The sequence below is a fragment of the Monodelphis domestica genome, chromosome 1 (genome assembly GCF_027887165.1).
Source record: "Monodelphis domestica isolate mMonDom1 chromosome 1, mMonDom1.pri, whole genome shotgun sequence".
In the NCBI taxonomy this organism is placed as follows: domain Eukaryota; kingdom Metazoa; phylum Chordata; class Mammalia; order Didelphimorphia; family Didelphidae; genus Monodelphis; species Monodelphis domestica.
Genome location: NC_077227.1, coordinates 530,341,856 through 530,360,426, shown reverse-complemented (window position 1 = coordinate 530,360,426; position 18,571 = coordinate 530,341,856). Strand labels below are relative to the sequence as shown.

At 36.5% G+C, this 18,571-nt stretch overlaps 1 protein-coding gene across 2 annotated transcripts in view; it reads right to left on the bottom strand.

Moving 5' to 3' along the window:
* The window catches only part of VIT (vitrin), a 181,409-nt gene extending 175,534 nt beyond the window's left edge, over window positions 1-5,875 (bottom strand). Inside the window, exon 1 of one of the 2 annotated variants that reach the window (XM_056813270.1) lies at window positions 5,233-5,875. The gene's annotated coding sequence lies outside the window, so the exon portion shown is untranslated. The remainder of the gene's footprint in view (window positions 1-5,232) is intronic. The other variant, XM_056813271.1, reaches the window with a different exon arrangement.
* Window positions 5,876-18,571: the final 12,696 nt, after the last annotated feature.

Sequence of the window (18,571 nt, the reverse complement as noted above, 5' to 3'; positions counted from 1 at the left end):
CAGTACATCCTCTCCCCTCTACTCCCATGATTTTGGATTTAGTTTACATATTTCTCATCTTCACTTTTCTGTGCATTTGTATTCTCTCCAAAAGAATATTCGATTTTTGGGATCAGGAACTTGTTGGCATTTGCCCAGCACTGTGCCTGGTAGTAGATGCTTAATAAATACTCTTTGAATGAATTGAATGAATGACCTCTTTATGTGGGTAGAACACCAAAGCCCCCAACAATTCAATCAGTTGGTTTGTTGACTGTGAAGGAACCAGGGATTCCAGAATGAGCAAACAAGCTTCATCATTGGTTCAGGTGACCCCTCAGGGCTCTGCCTTGGCTCCTTTTTTCTTCTTTCTCTATACTAGTTCCCTGGGTGATTTCATCAGCTTTCACAGATGATTCTCCTTCTTCTTCTTATTATCTCTATGCTGATCATTCTCAGATCTATTTATCCATGTCTAATCTCTCTCCTGGCTGCCAGTCTTCCATCACCAGTTACCTCATGGATGTCTTGACTTTGAGGTTTCATAGATACCTTAAGCTCAATATGCACAAAAATGAACTCATATATCCTCCCCTCCTCTCTCACCAAATGCTCCCTTCTTCCTAACTTTCCCATTACTGTGGAGAGAACCACCACTCCCAGGTTTGCAAACTCCGTGTCTTTCTTGATTCCTATTCCTCAATGGTATATCCAGTTTGTACCCAAGACCTGCCAGTTCTACATTTGCAACATTTCTCATATAAACTCCCTTGAAATAGACTTCTGGTTGGTTTCCCTGTTTGATGTCTTTCCCTGCTCTACTCTGTTCTCCTTTCAGCTGTCAGAGTAAGCTTCTTAAAGTGCAGGTCTGATCATGTCACCTTTGAATTCAAAACACTTTCATGACTCCCTATTAATCTCCAGGATCAAATATAAAATCTTCTGTTTGGCTATTATGTGACCTCTTCCTATCTTTTTATATCTTACTCCTGGTCATATATTCTGTGATTCAGCAATACTGGACTCCACGCTATTCCTCCTATTAATGTCCCATTTCCCCATTCCATGCATTTTCATAGGCCATCCCCCCTGCTAGTGCCTTCCTTCTGAGACAATCCCCAATTTATATTTTTTGTTTATACCTATGGTAGTTTGTCTGCTATTTTCCCTACTGCACTTAGTGTGATCAAAGACTGTTTTTTGCCTTTCTTTCTAACCTGTAAGATTTAAAATTGTTGTGGTTGTAAACTGTGGCAGTTAAAAGAGTTGGAGACATAAACTGTAGTGAGTAAAATAGTGGAAGATATAAATTGTGATAGATATAAGAGTGGTGAGTAAATTTGACCACAGAAAATATGTTTCACTAGTGTCTTGGTTTTTAAATCAAATATAAGGTGGTCACCAGGGAATATATTCCCAATTTTGAATATACCCAAGTCAACTGGGTTTTATAGAGATTTTTAATTAATAATACAATGAGGAATTAAAGAAAGAGAGAAAGAGTAAGAAAGGAATAAGTATGAAGGGCCTTAAGCCAACATGGCCTAGACCTGAGTCTTAAGAGAGAGAGATCAGTCAGTCAGTTTTTTATCACTCACCACAAGGTCTGTCTAAGCAAGGATTCTAGTGACACCAGGCCAGCTCCATCTCAGCTGACTTCACCAGAGAGAATTCCAGCCAGAGTCCTCCTCAAAGAGAGATCCAGCCAGAGACTGTTTCAAAGGGCCTCTCTCTAGAGCCTCCAGAGGGACAGAGTCCCCTCAGAGGAGCTCCAGCGAGACCTCCTTAGAGATTGTCCTCCAAGAGCTTCCCTTCTCCAGAGCCTCTCTCAAGAGATTCTTCCCAAGCGATCCTCATCAGAGATCCTCCAAAAGGATTCCCTTCTCAAGAGATTCTGCTTTTTCTTATATAGGGGTTTTTCTCCTATGTCACCTCCCCTAAGTCCTTACATCTACCAATCACTGTAGACGTTTTCCAAAGGACAACCCATTCTAAAAACACTGCTGGGTCTACTTAATCCCTTTAGTAAGTTTGAATCAGAAAAAACACTGCTGGGTCCACCAATCCCCTCAGTAAATCTGAACCAGAGAAAACACAGCTGAGTCAACTAATCCCCTCAAGAGAAAACCTCTAAGTAAGTTTTCACCTCTTTGCTCCTGGCAAATTTACAAGTTGCCCGACCTTTATAGGTACCTAGCATCCCATTGTATCAATTCTAAAAACAGGCATGGCTCAAAGAACTCCCTGACTCATCATAAGCATGGGTCCAAGTACTTTCATTGTTTAGCAAGGATTTTTCTCCCCTAAAGTAGTCTTAAGTATAGGTGGAGTAGAGGTCCTCCCATTTCTGATCCTGGCGAGTTCTCACAGTCAAAATGGGGAATGTCCCCAGTAGGGAATTGTTCCAATTGAGAATTCCCCATTGGGGAAAATTTTTAACATTCACAAGTCTGAGAAATTTCAAGATTTACAAACCCCAGTGCTTGGTACATAGTTGGTGCTTACTAAGTTCTTTTTGACCTAACATGACTTGTTGGATGAATACCGAAGTTGCCTCCAGGTTTTGTTTTGTTTTTTCTTTTCTTTTTTTTAGGACAGGAGACCCTATTTTCTTTTGGAACCATAAGGAAGGAAGATGCTTTGATGTGGGGGTCTTGGCCTAGAGAGAGTTATGAGTCAATTTAGAACTGGGGAATTTTAAGGATTAAGTTAGAAAGCTCAAGTCTGAACCTAGATCAACTCCTTTTATATTTACTTTTAATTACTATGAATTCAGAAAAAAATTATTTCCAAATTTTTATGTTGACTTGTCCCTGAAAGATACCTTTTAGAAAAGGTTATCTCAGTGCCTGGCATAGACTAGGAGCTTAATAAATACTTGACTACATGTTGACTCGACCGATATGTGTTGTGTAGCAAGAAGGGGGTAGAAGGAAACAGGAAAATTTCATCTTGGGACAGACATAAGGGAACAAAAAATGCTGGATAATTAGTCATTTTGTAGTGCAGATTTCTGAGCCAAGAATTCAAGATGACTTGAAGATCTAGAAGGTTAGAAGGCTTACTTTCATTAGTTGGAATTCAGTATTTAGGTGTGGGATATAGAAAATAACTGGTAGTGTGAACATAGTGTAAATAATTCTGGATTTAGTTAGAAGACTTGAGTTCAAATTTTGATTCTACTTCTGTGTAATTTTGGTCTTCCCTTAACCTGTCTTCTATGATTTCTCTCATCTATAAAATGAGGAGGATAGATCGATGACCTGTAACATCCTGAATAGTGCTAAGTTTATGACTTCAATTACTTCCAACTTCTCTAGGATGGTCCTAAGGCAACAGTCCTTGCCAGGTCTACATCCAAAGTCCACTTTCCACAGTACTTCTCTGCTTCCTGTCATACAATTTCTGCTCTAGGAATGTTATAGATCAGTTGAAATAACATTCAAATTCAAATGGAGCAATTCATAAGTCATCTCAGTCAAATAATCAGCCAATCAATTGACAAACATTTGTTGAGAACTTGGTATATCGTGGGCACTCAGAGCACAAAAACAACCAGGAGATTGTATCTGTTTAATATGTTTTAGTAACAAATATATTTTCATTATATTAAGATGGAAAGCAAACTACATAAAGCACAAAAATCTATTCAAGGGAAGTTCTTGTTTGAAATCTGAACATTTTGTTTCTTCTGTTTTTTTCCACATGAATAATTTTATAAAGTTCTTATGAAAGTCTAAATTCTACTAGCTACTTAGTGCCATTAAAAGAAAAGGGGGTTTGGGGATTGGCCATTAATATTGCTTGCATTCCTGGTGAGGTATTTCCTTTCATCACCAACACACGGTACAGACAAAGCCATTTGTTAGACATATTCCTCAAAATGAAGCTTAATCCCCAGGAGCCAGTCCATGGCAATTAATAATGCAGCCATCTGTAGCCTTATGGTTCTTAGGCTGACAGCCCTTCACAGAAAGGGGGGATTTTAATTCATCAAATCAGAGCCAGTAGCTCAGTTAACATAGGACCATAGATTGGAAGGTGGAAGGGACCTCAGAGGTCCTTGAATCTAATTCCTTCATTTTCCAGATGAGGAAACTAAGTCTAGAAGAGGTTAAACAACTAGTCTTAGTTTACACAGGTAAGAGATGGTAAGAGCAAGATTTGAATTCAGTTTCTCTTATTTTACTGCTCCATCTTCTAAATAATGCCCAGGTAAATTTATGATTTGAATGTGATCTGCCCAAGGATATCATCATGCCAGAGTAAAAAAAAATATTCAAACCCCCAGAAAATATTAAACTTTAAATAAAATTACTATCAAAATCCCCCTGTTTATTGCACTGGGATGTGTTGGTAAAATGCCACTTTTTTTTAGTGCTCATATTTTAAAAATGATTCGTGTGGCCAAATATGTGTAGTTGTAGTTTTACAAGCTACCTTGAGAAAATTGTGGATTCCATTTTCTAATAGATGCAGGCCCTGTTGCCCTAGAGTGTCAGGAACCCGTTATCAACTCTCATTATTTGGGCTGATTCTCTCAGCTCCACATGGGCTCGAGGTATTTGTTTCATGTTTATACTGGTTTGACACAAATCATGCTCTGAAGAGATCACATATCCTGACTCCCCCTGAAGAGTGGAGCTGCTATGGCAGACTTTAACAATGCCATTCATTCCCACAGGCTTATCCCTAAAAGACTATTCAACCTTAACACACACACACACACACACACACACACACACACACACACACACGTCCAAAGTAAACAAGGTTTAAATAGTGCCATATAAGCCAAATACCATAAACAGCCACCTGAAGAGATAAACACAGACCCACAGAAATCGATTTCACTTTTAACTTTGTATGGTGATTATTATTGCCATTTCTGACATTGCTTTTCCTAATTAAATAGCCCATTAGCCCAAAAAAAGCCTAAAGATGGAAGACAAAAGTAAATGTGTAAATTTCATCCCAATTTCATCCAGTTCCTCTTCTCTCCACCACAAGCAGTTGGTTTAAATAAGAAGTAAAAGAAATAAATTGTACCAATCCAAGAGTTGGATGTCAGATGCAATAATATACATAATATAGCATTGCCTTCTTTCTAATAGAGTCCCTCTTGGGACCTTTAGTCATTTGCCAGTAAGGACAGCCCCTGCTGCTGTTTCCTAATAACAAATACATTTTCCTGATCTTCTAACAATAGAAAGCAAACTACACAAAGCCCAGAAGTTGAGCAGAGAGACATACCTTGTTTGAAGTGTGCAATATTTTTCAATTTTTTTCCACCACACGGAAGGAATATTGTTTCCCCTCTAAGATTTTCTGCATCCCAGATTCCAGCTAAATTATCCCAAAGAAGAAAGAAACAAAGTAGAGAGCTGAGCACCTTTTCTCTCTCCCTGAGAGTAGCTAATCAAACATTCCCTTCGGATTCTCAGCACTATGAAAGACACATTTACACACCACACACACACACACACACACACACACACACACACACACACACTCACACACACAAACACATGCTGCTCCTCACCCTCATCTCACTGCTGAATTAGGCGGTCCTCTTTTAAATTTCCACTCCCACTGGGTTTTTTTGGGTAGGGATTTCTAAATATTCCCTTCTAGCCAAAAACACACATCTTGAGCCAGTATACTTTACAAGTTCCAAAACAATCAAGTGGGGGTGGGGGGGGAAAGGCATTGAAAAGATTAACTTTTTTTTTTATAGGGAAAATCTACACAAGGACCAAAGTAGCATTCAACATTTTTGCAAATTGTTTGGATATTGGTAAAATGTTCATGTTTTGAAAACTTGAGAGAAAAAAGTGGCCATAGCAGCCTACCAAGGAAAGATTTCATTACCTCTGTAAAGGCTAACCTGCTGGACTCTTGCTTTTTCAGTGAAAGTATTTACTTGGACTACATGGTTTATTTTACCCATTTTGATTCTTCTTTCTTACTTGTTTTCTTTCTTAAACAATATTTCATAGGAAGGTCTTGGCTTTTGCTTGCTGGGAATAGAACACCAAGTGACTTATGGCAAATATGAGCTATCTTTGAAAGAATATGAAGATGAATTGAACATGTCAGAAGCCAAATACTGTCCATTTGAGAATATTTACAAATGATTATTTCTATTTGACTTGAAGGTCTGTAAATTGCAAACGCTCACTAATATATCATAGCAATACATTCAGATTCAAATCTGGTTCTGTGTGACATTAGGCATCACTCTTTCAAATTGTGAAGGAAGCAGCAAAGAGTCATTTCTCCTCCTGGTGGGGAATTTGCACTTATACAGCTTGGTGGAAGTGGAGAATTCAGAGAATTATGGAATCTTTTACCTGAAAGGGAACTTGGAAAGTTCTCCTCATTGCACAAATGAGGAAAACTGAGGAAGAGATATCAAAAGACATGCCCAAGGCCATAGAGGGAGTGGCAGAGATGGACCTGAGCTTCAGGCCATTTTCTTCTGTCTTCTTTCCCCTCCCCCAACACACATTTCAGCCTCTTTGCCCTGACTCTTTTCCATTTGAGTGGGGTTAGAAAGAATGTTGTCTCTGGAATCAGGTCTTGGATATAAATCTCTTCTGACACCACCTGTGTAGCCTTGGATACATCTTTTAATTCCTAATAAAGGAGTTGGATTGATTTCTTTATTTTGTTCCTATGATTTTAGCCCTGAACTTACCCCTTATTTAAAATTAGGAATTTTTTTTCCTTTCATCCTGGCCTCTGATTCCACTAGGGCAGGGAACTCCCAGTACAGTAACTTAGTCTTAGAGAGTTTCCTGGAATGCTGACAAGCCAAGTGTCACATAAAATGTGTTAGGGATGAGACTTGAAGCCATTTTTTCCTAACTAGGGATTCTATCCACTACGCCACTCTGTCTATTTAAGCCTTTTTTTTTTCCCCTCAAAGCTTTTCTTTCATTTTTGCTTTAACACGAAGATTCTTCAATCAACAGCCATTTATTAAATACTATGAGCTAAACACTGTGACTATCACCTGAGAATACAAAGGCAAAAGTGACATAGTTTATACTCTGCAAAGAGGATGTGATATGCTCACAGGAAATGATCTATAACATAAATACACTATGAATTTGGGAGGAACACAAACACTTTGGAGAAGCAGAAGAAGGTGATGTATAAACTGAGGCTTGCAGGGAGCTAGAGATGCCAAAAGAAATAAGTGAAGAGGGAAAGCATTTCAGGCATGGAAGACAGTCTAGATAAAGGTTCAGAGGTGGGAGATGACATATTTTGTATGGGGAACAACACGTAGACTAGTTTGGCTCCATCCTAGTATTTTATTGCTTCTAAGGTGATTTTGATCACTATTTTCTGGTGGAAACAATAGGGTTGATATTTCTCAACAGTTATTCTTTTTATTATTCAAAGATATTTTATTTTCTCAATTACAATTTCTGAAATTGTAACATCCAAATTGTCTCCCTGCTTCCTTTCCTTCCCCCTTCTCAGAGATGGTAAGCAATTTGATCTGGGTTATATATGTATTATGCAAAATGCACTTCCATATTGGTCATTGTAAGAGAATATGCATAGAAAACCAACCCTCCAAAATAAAACTGTAAATAAACTAATGTGAAAGATGGTATGCTTTGATCTGCACCCAACTCCAATAGTTCTTTTTCTGGAGGTGGATAGCATTATTTGTCATAAGTCCTTCAAAATTGTCTTGGCTTATTTTATTGCTGAGAGTAGCTAAGGCTTTCACAGTTGATCAACCCACAGTATTGCTATTACTGTGTACAATATTCTAAAGGCATTGCTTATTTCTCTCTCCATCACTTCATGAAGGTCTGTCCAACTTTTTCTGAAATCATACTGTTCATCATTTCTTATGGCACAATAGTATTCCATCACCATTATATATCTCAATTTGTTCAGCCATTCCTCAATTGATGGGCATTGCCCCAGTTTCCAAATCTTTGCCACCACAAAAAGAGTTGCTATAATATTTTTGTACAAGTAGGTCCTTTCCCCTTTTTTATGATCTCTTTGGTACAGATTCAGTAGTGCTATTATAGGATCAAAGGGCATGAACAGCTTTATAGCCCTTTGAGCATAGTTCCAAGTTGTCCTCCAGAATGTTTGGATCAGTTCACAACTCTACCAATACATTAGTGTCCCAATTTTACCATATCCCTTTCAAGATTTATCACTTCCCTTTACTGTCATGTTGGCCAATCTAATACGTATGAAGTGTCATCTCAGAGTTGTTTTAATTTGTATTTCCTTAAACAAGAGTGATTTAGAACATTTTTTTCATATGATTATTGATAGCTTTGATTCCTTCACCTAAAAACTGCTTATAATATCCTTTGATTATTTGTCAATTGGGGAATGACTTGTATTCTTTATAAATTTGACTTAGTTCTCTATAAACTTGAGAAATGAGACCTTTATAAGAGAAACTTATTGTAAAAGTTTTTCTCAGGTTGTTTCCCTTTTAATCTTTTTTTCATTGGTTTTGTTTGTACAAAATCTTTTATATTTAATATAGTCAAATTTATTCATTGTACATCTTATACCATTCTCTATCTCTAGTTTCTCTATCTCTATCACAAATTCCTCCCTTTTCCATAGATCTGCCAGGTATACTATTCTTTGTTCCCCTGATTTATTATGATATCACTCTTTCTGTTTAAATCATATACTTGTTTTGACTTTATCTTGGTATAGAGTGTGAGAAACTGATCTATGCCTAATTTCTACCATACCATTTTCCAGTTTTCATAGCAATTTGTTAAATAGTGAGTTCTTATCCCCAAAGCTGGGGTCTTTGGGTTTATCAAACACTAGTCATTTGCTGAAGTCATTTGCTCTGTACTTTATATTCTTAAATCTTGGTTCTTACCATGCTCTTTCCTTGCTAAAGAAGTTTCAGTGACTCCCCATTGTTGTTATGGTAAAATACAAACTTCTGTTTGTCATTTAAAGTCTTTCACAATCTAGCTCTTACCTATCATTCCAAGCCAATTACACATTACTCCCCCTGGAACACTATTAGATTTATCTAGTTCTGAGAGGGGAAGGTTAAAATCTCCAACTTTAGTTTTGTCACTTATTTCCACCTATAACTCCTTTAGCTTTTTCTTTTAAAAACTGGGGGCTATGGTGGTTTAGTAATTCTTCATTACCTATGATGCCTTTTAATATAAGGCATTTTACCTGTTTACCTCTTTTAATTAGATCTATTTTAATTTTAACCTTTCTGAGGTCATTATTGCCACCTCTGCTTTTTTTTTTGCCAGCTAATGCATAATATATTTTACACCATCCTACTGTTTGCTCTATAAGTGTCTTTGATTTTTAAATGTGTTTCTTGTAAGCAACATATTATTAGGTTTGGGTTTTTGATCCATTCTGTTCTCTATTTCCATATTAAGGGTGAATAGATCTCATTCACACTCAAAGTTATAATTATTAGTTGCATATTCCCCTTCATTCTATTTTTCATTATTAGTATTTTTATAATATTCTTCCTCAGAAATCTAATTTTCTTCTTACCATTACCTCCACAATTCTGTCAATTCTCTTTTTCAGTCTCTCTCTCATTTTCCTTCCCTGTCCTTCTAAGATTCCTTGTTTCCTCCCCTTATTATCCAAGTTATTAAGCTATTTACCTTTCTAAAGAGGGACCCTCCCTTATCATTTTTTACCCTCTTATTTATTAATATAAATAACCTCTATTATTCCATCCCTTTTTTTATCCCCCAGCCCTCTTTTTTCTTAATCTATTGTCCTTCTAAAGTTCCCTCTCTTAATCTTTATCCCTCATCCTCTTATCTCCTAAATTAAGAAAAATTTACCCTTCCATATGAATGCACTGTCCCCTTTTTTCCAGATCTGATAAGAGTAAGGCACTAGCATTAGCAGCCTTCCATTCCCTCCTTCCCTTCATTGTAGCATTTCTTTTTATTCATGTCACTTTTATATGATATAATTATTCCATTTTATCCTTTCCCACCCAATTTTATTTTATTTTTGACTCATTCCATTATATTCAATTCAATCCCAAAACTTCTATATGTAAATTAATTAAATCTTTGTTTATAGTTTAAATATATCATTTTCTTAAATGAGAAGTAAACAGTTTGATCTTATTAGATCCTTTGTAACTAGTATTTCATGTTATCTTGTGTTTCTCATTCTAAAGGATAAATTTCCTATTCAGTTCTGCTCTTTTCTTCAAGAATATTTGAAAATCTTTAATTTTGTTATATGACCTTTTTCTTCTTTGCATAATGGGACTCAGCTTTTCTGAATAGTTTATTCTTGTTTGTAAACCCAGTGCTCTTTGAAATATCCATGCCCTTTGTTGCTTATGTTGTTAAGAATGTAGTTCTCCTATGTATCTCTTTTAACCATGTTTGTTTTAACTATTGCATTGTATGAAATCATTAATTACTACTCCTAATGTTTTTTAATTCAGCAGAAAAATAATAAATTATGATCTAGACTTTTATTTTAATTCCACATGTATATGTTGTAAGTATGCTTTTTGTTTTTTGTTATATTCAAGTATATTTATTATTTTCTTGAAAATTCTACTCAGGTATTCTATTTTTTATTGTATTGTGCTGTACTCTTCTGTGTCGTGAATGAGTTCATCTCATTTATGCTCAGAGATATGATTGCTAATTATGCATTTTCTGCTATCATATTATCATTTCATCTTATACTTTTTCTCCTTTTTGTCTCACAAAACACCTCTTTACAGAGCAAGTGCTAAAAGTGAAACACCTGTTACTAAATACATCTCATCACTCTACTACTCATCCTCTCTTCTCATCCAGACCACTGTCACTGATTTTTGTGCTTTTTTTCCTTTTAATCTCCTCTTACAACCCACTGTCCAAAACTGGTTTCTTTTGTTATAAGACAGACTGATGGGGGTTTTACCCAAGAGACAATGAGACCAGAGTAGGGTGGTACATCAGGGTTTATTTGAAGCAGCAAGGGGGCCCAGTGCCAAGATTATTAGTGAAAGGGTCCCATGGGGAGGCAAGGGGGAGCCCAATACCAGAAGAGGTAACTGGGGAGTCCCACCTGGATCGAAAGAGATATAGGATCTTATAGGTTTGGGGAAGAAAGGGAATGTAGGGAACAAGGCAACTTGGATCAATTTCATTGACTGTTTCGGGGGGGGGGGGGGGGGGGTTCTCAGGAATGGATGCGGTCAGGATGCGGTCAGGTTATACATTTTTCCAGATCCGACAGGCCTCAGGAATGGAAAGTTCTGATGTTCAGCCATGCAGAGTGCTGTTGGGTACATGTTACGCATTTGTCTCAAGTCTGACAGGCTGAGGAACAGAGAGTCCTGGTGTTCTGCCATGCAGGTGTTGGTAGGATTTTTTGTCCTAAGGTCTATCAATCTTTTTAATGCTTTTCTCCCCTTGTCCTGTCTGGCTTTTTCTCTGTTGAGTTTAATGTAATAAGTAATAATCTATGAAATTCTTTGTGTTTGTATTCAGTCCTTTTTTGTCTTCAAGTAAGAGCAAAGTTCATGTAATCACTGCCCACTACACTTATTCCTCCATATTTTTACACTCTTCTCCATTGACATGTTAATTATGCGAAATAATAGGTTCCATCCCTTCATTTTCATTTCCGCCTTACTGTATCCCTTTTATTTCCTTTCCTAAATCCATCTAAACAGTACAAAACCATTCCAAGTTCCTCTGCTTTTAAATTTCTTCTTGTGATTAGGATTCTATAGAGACACCTCTGTTCTTGCCAGATTAAAATGTAAGGATTTAATCATAATTTCATCCCTTTCTAATTTCTCAAGCATATTTATCTTTCTTTATCTCTCTTGACACTTGTGCTTGCATTTCAGAGTTTCAACTCACCTCTGGTCTTGAGACATATTTTAAATCTTCTCTTCCTTTAAAAGAATATTTAAATGTTTAAAGCCCTCTTCCATTTCCCCTTGCATTATTAGATTTAATTTTGCGTGGTAATTCTTGATTTTCAGGAGGTAATAGTTGATTTCAAATTTTACTTTGACCTCTAATTCTTGTAACTGTAAGTAATTGTCATTTATGAATTCTTAAAATATGACATTTAGGTCTTAATTCTTGGCTAGGGTTTTCAAGGAGTCTAATAATCATTAAATTATATTCCTTTAGTCTTTTCCCATATGATTTTTTTTTTATCACTTACCTTCTGTTTCAGAATCAATACTGAGTATTAGTTTCAAGGTAGAAGAGTGGTAAGACTAGGCAACTGTGATTAATGACTTGCCCAGGGTCATACAGACCCTGGCCATACCTTCCAGGATCATACAGGCTCATACAGCTAGAAAATGTCTGAGGTCATATTTGAAACCATTATCTTCCATGTTTAGTCCTATCTCTCTATCTCCTGAGTCATCTAGTTGCTGCCCTCTCATATAATTTTTTTAAATAATATTTTATTTTCCCCCAAATCCATGTACAATTTTTTTCAACATTCATTTTTTCAAAATTTGAATTCCAAATTCCTTCCCTTCTTCTGATCCTCTCTTTCCCTCACTTCCTCCTTGCCTTCTCCTCTCCCTTAGTTGGCAAGCAATCTGATAAAGATTTTACATATTTAATCATTTAAAACATTTTCCCATATTAGTTGTTTTATGGAATATTTCCCAAATAGACAAAAAAAGAAGACAGGAAATGAAATATATAGTATATTTTGGTCTGCATTCAGACTCTAGGTCTTTCTTGGAGGTTGGATGGCATTTTTCATCATGGGTCTCTAGGATTATATTGCTGAGAATAACTAGGTCATTCACATTTGTTCATCAAGAAATATTGCTGTCACTGTGTATGATGTTCTGGTTCTGCTTACTTTAATATATGTCAGTTCATGTAAGTCTTTTGAGATTTTTCAAAAATCACACTGCTTATCATTTCTTATGTCACAGTAGCATTCCATAAGTATCATCTATCACAACTTGTTTAGCCATTCCACAAATGATGGGGTTTATGTTTTCTTCTATTTTTAAATCTTTTGGTTTTGTTTTAATATTTCCTAATGTATCAGAGGGTCATTAAGTTATGTTTTATTCTATTCTAGTTTGAATGGAATTTACAACTTGGTAAGATTTTCTACCTTCTATTCTAAACTATTTTTTCCTTCTACTTTTTTCTCTCCAGAGCTCTTATTTCATTTTTTCCCTTTAATTTCATTTCATATCATTTTGTTTACAGACTTTTTAAACTCTTATGGCTGAGATTTTTTTCCTCTGAAGCTTTTCTTGTAGTTGTGGATTTATGTCTTGGCTGACTCTTGACCCATGATATATTTCATGATGTTTGGTGTCTTCTTTTTGCTCATATATCCAGTCCAAATTCCTGAATTAGGACTTTTTTACCCCTCCCATGCTCTTGAGTTAGGTAGTCAGGTCATTTTGGTCCTGATGTTGACTTCATATTTTCCTATGACAATCTTCTATTTCCTTTGGGGTATCTGCACTTGGAACTGTGGCAGGCTCTGGAGTCCTGGGTTAGAATTCTATGATCTTTCAATCTGGTCCCCCAGCCCCACTCCAATTAGTATCCCACTTCAGAGGACCAAATTCGATGCCTTTCTTTCAGTTTATTTGTACTTGTACTGGATTCCCTGTAGAACTCCAGAACTTCTAAAACCAGCGATTTATGACTGGCTTTTTAAATTTTGGGCTGGATAGAATTTCCTGACATTTCTCTTTGGATTTCCTAATCATTTCTCAATCTGGTTCTTCCAAAGATAACTGCTAGAGTATATGGACAATGGTTCTCTTCTCTCATGTTTCATACTTTCATTCTAACTAGTTCTTCCTTGCACTTTTTCTCATAATTTAGAAAGTTGTGTTTCCAAGTGGGATGTTGGTTACGGTAGGCATAGAGAACCATGCAAACATTTCCCCAAACATTCTAGGAAAGGATATTATAGCCAAAAGAACTGAAGAAATCTTGCCAAAGGTGTTTGTTCAACATGGGTCCTTGACACAAGGGTTACTGGTATTCTTTGCCTTCCTGATTCACTTAAAAAATAAAATCCCTTCCTTTTGTCTTAGACTCAATACTAAGTATCTGTTCCAAGGCAGAAAAGTGGTAAAGCCTAGGCAATTGGGTTAAATGACTTCTCCAAGATCACATAGTCAGAAGTATCTGAGGCCAGCTTTGAACCCAAAATCTTTTTGTTTCTAGGCCTGGCTCTATGTCCCTTAAGCCACCTCACTTCATCCCCCTGTTTACTTTTAAACATTATTTTTTAAGGTAAAACCCATGAACTGAAATGGTTTTCAGACAGTTGAGGCATAAATATTGCTTCATTTGCCTGAAAATTAGATTATTCCTTCTACCATCCACATAGGTTGAAAGATTTTTGTTCAACTCTGCTATTAAAAGATATGTTTTGGTTTTGCTTACTTTGTGATTTTCAAAAAATGTACAACAGATTCATTAGCATAAAAGATTAATTATGAGGTGCTTGAACAAAATGAATGCTAATTGCATTGAAATTTGAACATGCCTACTTCCTTAGTAGAATAAGGAAAACAAAAGTAATAGAACTGAGAAAGTGTGATCCTTCTATTCCTAACACATATGTGAAAGCACAGGCATATTACAGGCACACTGTTCTTGGAGTCCATGTTATAGAAAATGTTATAACAAAACAAAAAGTCCTTCACATATTTATAAATGGAGTCCCTTTTTGGTACTAAGAATAGATTTACTTCAAAGTGTGTCCTATTGATGCTTGAAGAAATCATTGCTAGTTAGTCTAGCTACATTAGGGCACTTAAATCTTCTAAAGGAAGAAGAGAAATATCCTAGAGCTGGGAAGAAAATGTTGCATTTTGAGGGGGTTCTTTTTAGTAGTTGAGAGAGAGGCTTACAAAGGTATTTGAAGAGCAGTGAGATGACTCAATGGATAGACAACCAGGCCTGGAGATGGATGGTCTTGGGTTCAAATATGTCCTTAGATACTTACTAGCTGTGTGACCCTGGAAAAGTCATTTAACCCCAGTTACTTAGTACTTACCACTCTTCTGCCTTGGAATTAATAGGTAGTATCAATTCTAAATCAGAAAATAAGGGTTTATAAAATAAGAATTTATTTGGAAGCATCTGTCCTGGGGGAACTCAAGTCAATGCTTTGGATATTTGGGGCCACTAAATTGGTGGGAAACAAGCATTCAAAGAAATTAAAGGGAACATTTTAGAATATTGCTCTGTCAGAGATAAAAAAAATATTAAAAACTGGCCAGTAATTCACCCCATGGGGACTTCATAAGTATTTTTTAAACTTATTTTTTAAATTTTACTTCATTGATTAAGAAAAATTTTCCATGGTTCCATGATTCATGTTCTTTCTCTCCCCTCCTCCCACCCCCTCTCATAGCCAATTTGCAATTCCACTGGGTTTTACATGGGTTATTGATCAAGACCTATTTCCATATTATTGATATCTGCATTAGGGTGATCATTTAGAGTCTATAACCCCATTGACCCATGTGATCAAGCAGTTGTTTTTCTTTTGTCTCTACTTCCACAGTTCTTTCTCTGGATGTGGATAGCGTTCTTTCTCATAAATTGCTCAGAAATGTCTTGGATCATTGCATTGCTACTAGTAGGAAAGTCTATTACAATCGATTGTACCACAGTGTATCCATTACTATGTACAATGTTCTCCTGGTTCTGCTCCTCTCGCTCTGCATCACTTCCTGGAGGTTGTTCCAGTCTCCATGGAATTCCTCCACTTTATTATTCCTTTTAGCACAATAGTATTCCATCACCAACATATACCACAATTTGTTCAGCCATTCCCCAATTGATGGGCATCCCGTCATTTTCCAATTTTTTGTTACCACAAAGTGCAGCTATAAATATTTTTGCTCAAGTCTTTTTCCTTATAATCTCTTCGGGGTACAAACCCAGCAGTGCTATGGCTGGATCAAAGGGCAGACAGTCTTTTAACATAAATATTTGTTAACTAACTGAAGACATTTTCTAAGTGGAGGAGTACCTTTTCATAAACTGTTGAAGGGCCATTATTCATAATAATTTGCCATAAAGCAATGATTTTATGTATATACATTTATATATGTTTAACAGATGTTACATGTGATCTTCTACAGGGACAGCTAGTTGGGTTAGTGGATAGAGCACTGGGCCTAGGGTCAGGAAGATCCGCATTCAAATCTGGGCCCAGACACTGGCTAACTGTGCCAAGTTGGGCAAATTATTTAACCTCTGTGAGCCTAGAAGGCTCAAGAATATGGCACTGAGCCTGGAGATGTGAATGAACAATCATATACTAGTATTGAGATATATTTCCATTAAGATTGTTACTCTACATCCAAAAAATGAGTGAAAGATAGAAATATGGATAAGTGACTTATCAAATAAGGCATAGTGTCTGGGCTTGCATGTGAATTGGATTTAAGTGAGACAGAGTTGCACAAAGTCATCAGCTTTGCTCTCTTCCTTCCAGCCATCAAAGTTCATTGTCAAACTAAAAGTTAAGATGATTGGTGATGGCTTGTGATGCAGTGGATGACCTTGTTGTCTTTGATGTCTGACCAAATTCTAAACACTCCCTGGAGCTTGCTTCAGCTGCTTTCATAGCCATTTGAACAAATCGTCTTCATTTGCTCATTCTTTTGGAAGAAGTCTTCATATGCTTTGGGTAGACATCCTCCCTAACTCATGGACAGGTTCTGGCTTTCAGGCCAATGAATGTGGAGACAGTTTTACCAGGATGTGGTCCCTGTGTATACTCTAGCTTCTTGTTAGCATCTTAGAGATGATTTGTTTTTTTATTATTTCTTTTACTTTTCTTTAATTACATGTGGAAACAATTTTTACAATTGTTTTCTGACACTTTGCAGTTCAAACTCTCTCCATGATAAATGGTCTGTTATTGGTTATGCCAGTGCTTTTATGCAATATATATTTCTATATTCTCATGCTATGGCAGACAATGCAATAAAAAACTGACAAAGGAAATAAAGTAAAAGATGGTATGATTTAATCTACAATCAGATTCCAACATTTTCTTTGGCTCTGGATAGAATTTTTTAATGTGAGTCCCTTGGAGTTATCTTGGGATCTTGTTTTGCTGATAACAGTTTAATCTAAAGCATGTTTTATTTATCTTTATATCACTCCTGAAGCCTGGATATTAAAGATCTGTGATTTCATTGACCTAGGAATACCTGTCACTCAAGAAGGTTGTAATCTTTTATAACTTGTCAAGTAACTAATCAATCAATTGACATTTATTATTTGTGATTTTTTGTGATAATTTGTGATAGACATTGTGCTAGGTACCAGGGATATAAAGACAAAAATTATAAAAAGAGCTGTGAAGCCAAACAGAGGAACTTATACTTTATCCTAGGAGGGGTGAAGTATAGATATATAGATAAAACATTTTAAATAAGTGTATCCAATATGCCAAGCACTGTGCTAAGTAGGGGGAATACAAATATAAGGAAAATAAATGTTCTTCTCTCAGTGAGCTTTTCCTCCATTAGGAAAGTGAATGGGAAAAGGAGGAAGAGAAGAATATCTGCACAGAGTCAAAGTTGAAAATTCCATAGAGTCAGGAGAAGAGGTAGAAGAAGAGTGAGCTTGGATGGACTAGGGACTTCCTGAAACAGTGATTCTGGACAGGAATGTAACCAGTTTGGGGGAGGGGGGTTAAGAGGGAAGAATTTGCATCTCCAAAATGAAAAGTCTGCTGAAGCAAAGGTGGAAAAGTGGGAGAACACAGGAATGGAATGGTAGAAGAGAAATGCCAGCTTTTTTGATCAAAGAAGTGGATCTTTGGTGAGTAATGGTGACATTTAGAGTGTAACGATCTCATGCATGACTGCAGGTGAAGTGGAGAAGCAGGTCATGGGAATTAAGAGGTTAGGGTGTTTGAGACAGCATCAACATGAATGTTTAAGTTCCCAAGTATAAGAACAGGAGTTAGGGAGGAGAGGAAGAAAGTGAGACAAGGACCAAACTCCTGGAGAAAGAGGGAAAAGTGACCTGGGAGATGATAGAAAACAGTTGCCATGTTCTGTATAAACATTTTTGACAGAATGAATTTAGAAGGAGGAAAAATTGCTGAAAAGTTTGGAAGTGGCAGTTGGGAGCAAGGAGTTTTTTGATTCCTTTTCCAGATGTCTAAAAGTCTTATATAAAAGTCTTAGGAAGCAACTTGAGGTACAGAGAGGTTAAATCACTTGCTATAGTTATATAGCTTACTGTGTGAGGCAGGATTTGAACCTAGGTCTTCCTGCCATCAAGTCAAGCACTATATTTTGTAATGCCATTCTGTCCTTTACCCCGTATGTAATAGGAATTTAGTATGTTTGTTGAATGACTTGAATAAATATGAGAAGTCAAGGGCATTGTTTTTAATTCTAATATGCAAGGTGACATAACCAAGGAGTATAAAAAGAATTCTATGCTTAGAGTTAGAAGAGACTTAAATTCAGATGTTAAGTTGGATACTTATTATATTTGACTGTGATGAAGTCACTCAGTTTCCTGGAACCCCAGTTTTCTTTATCTGTAAAATGGGGATAATA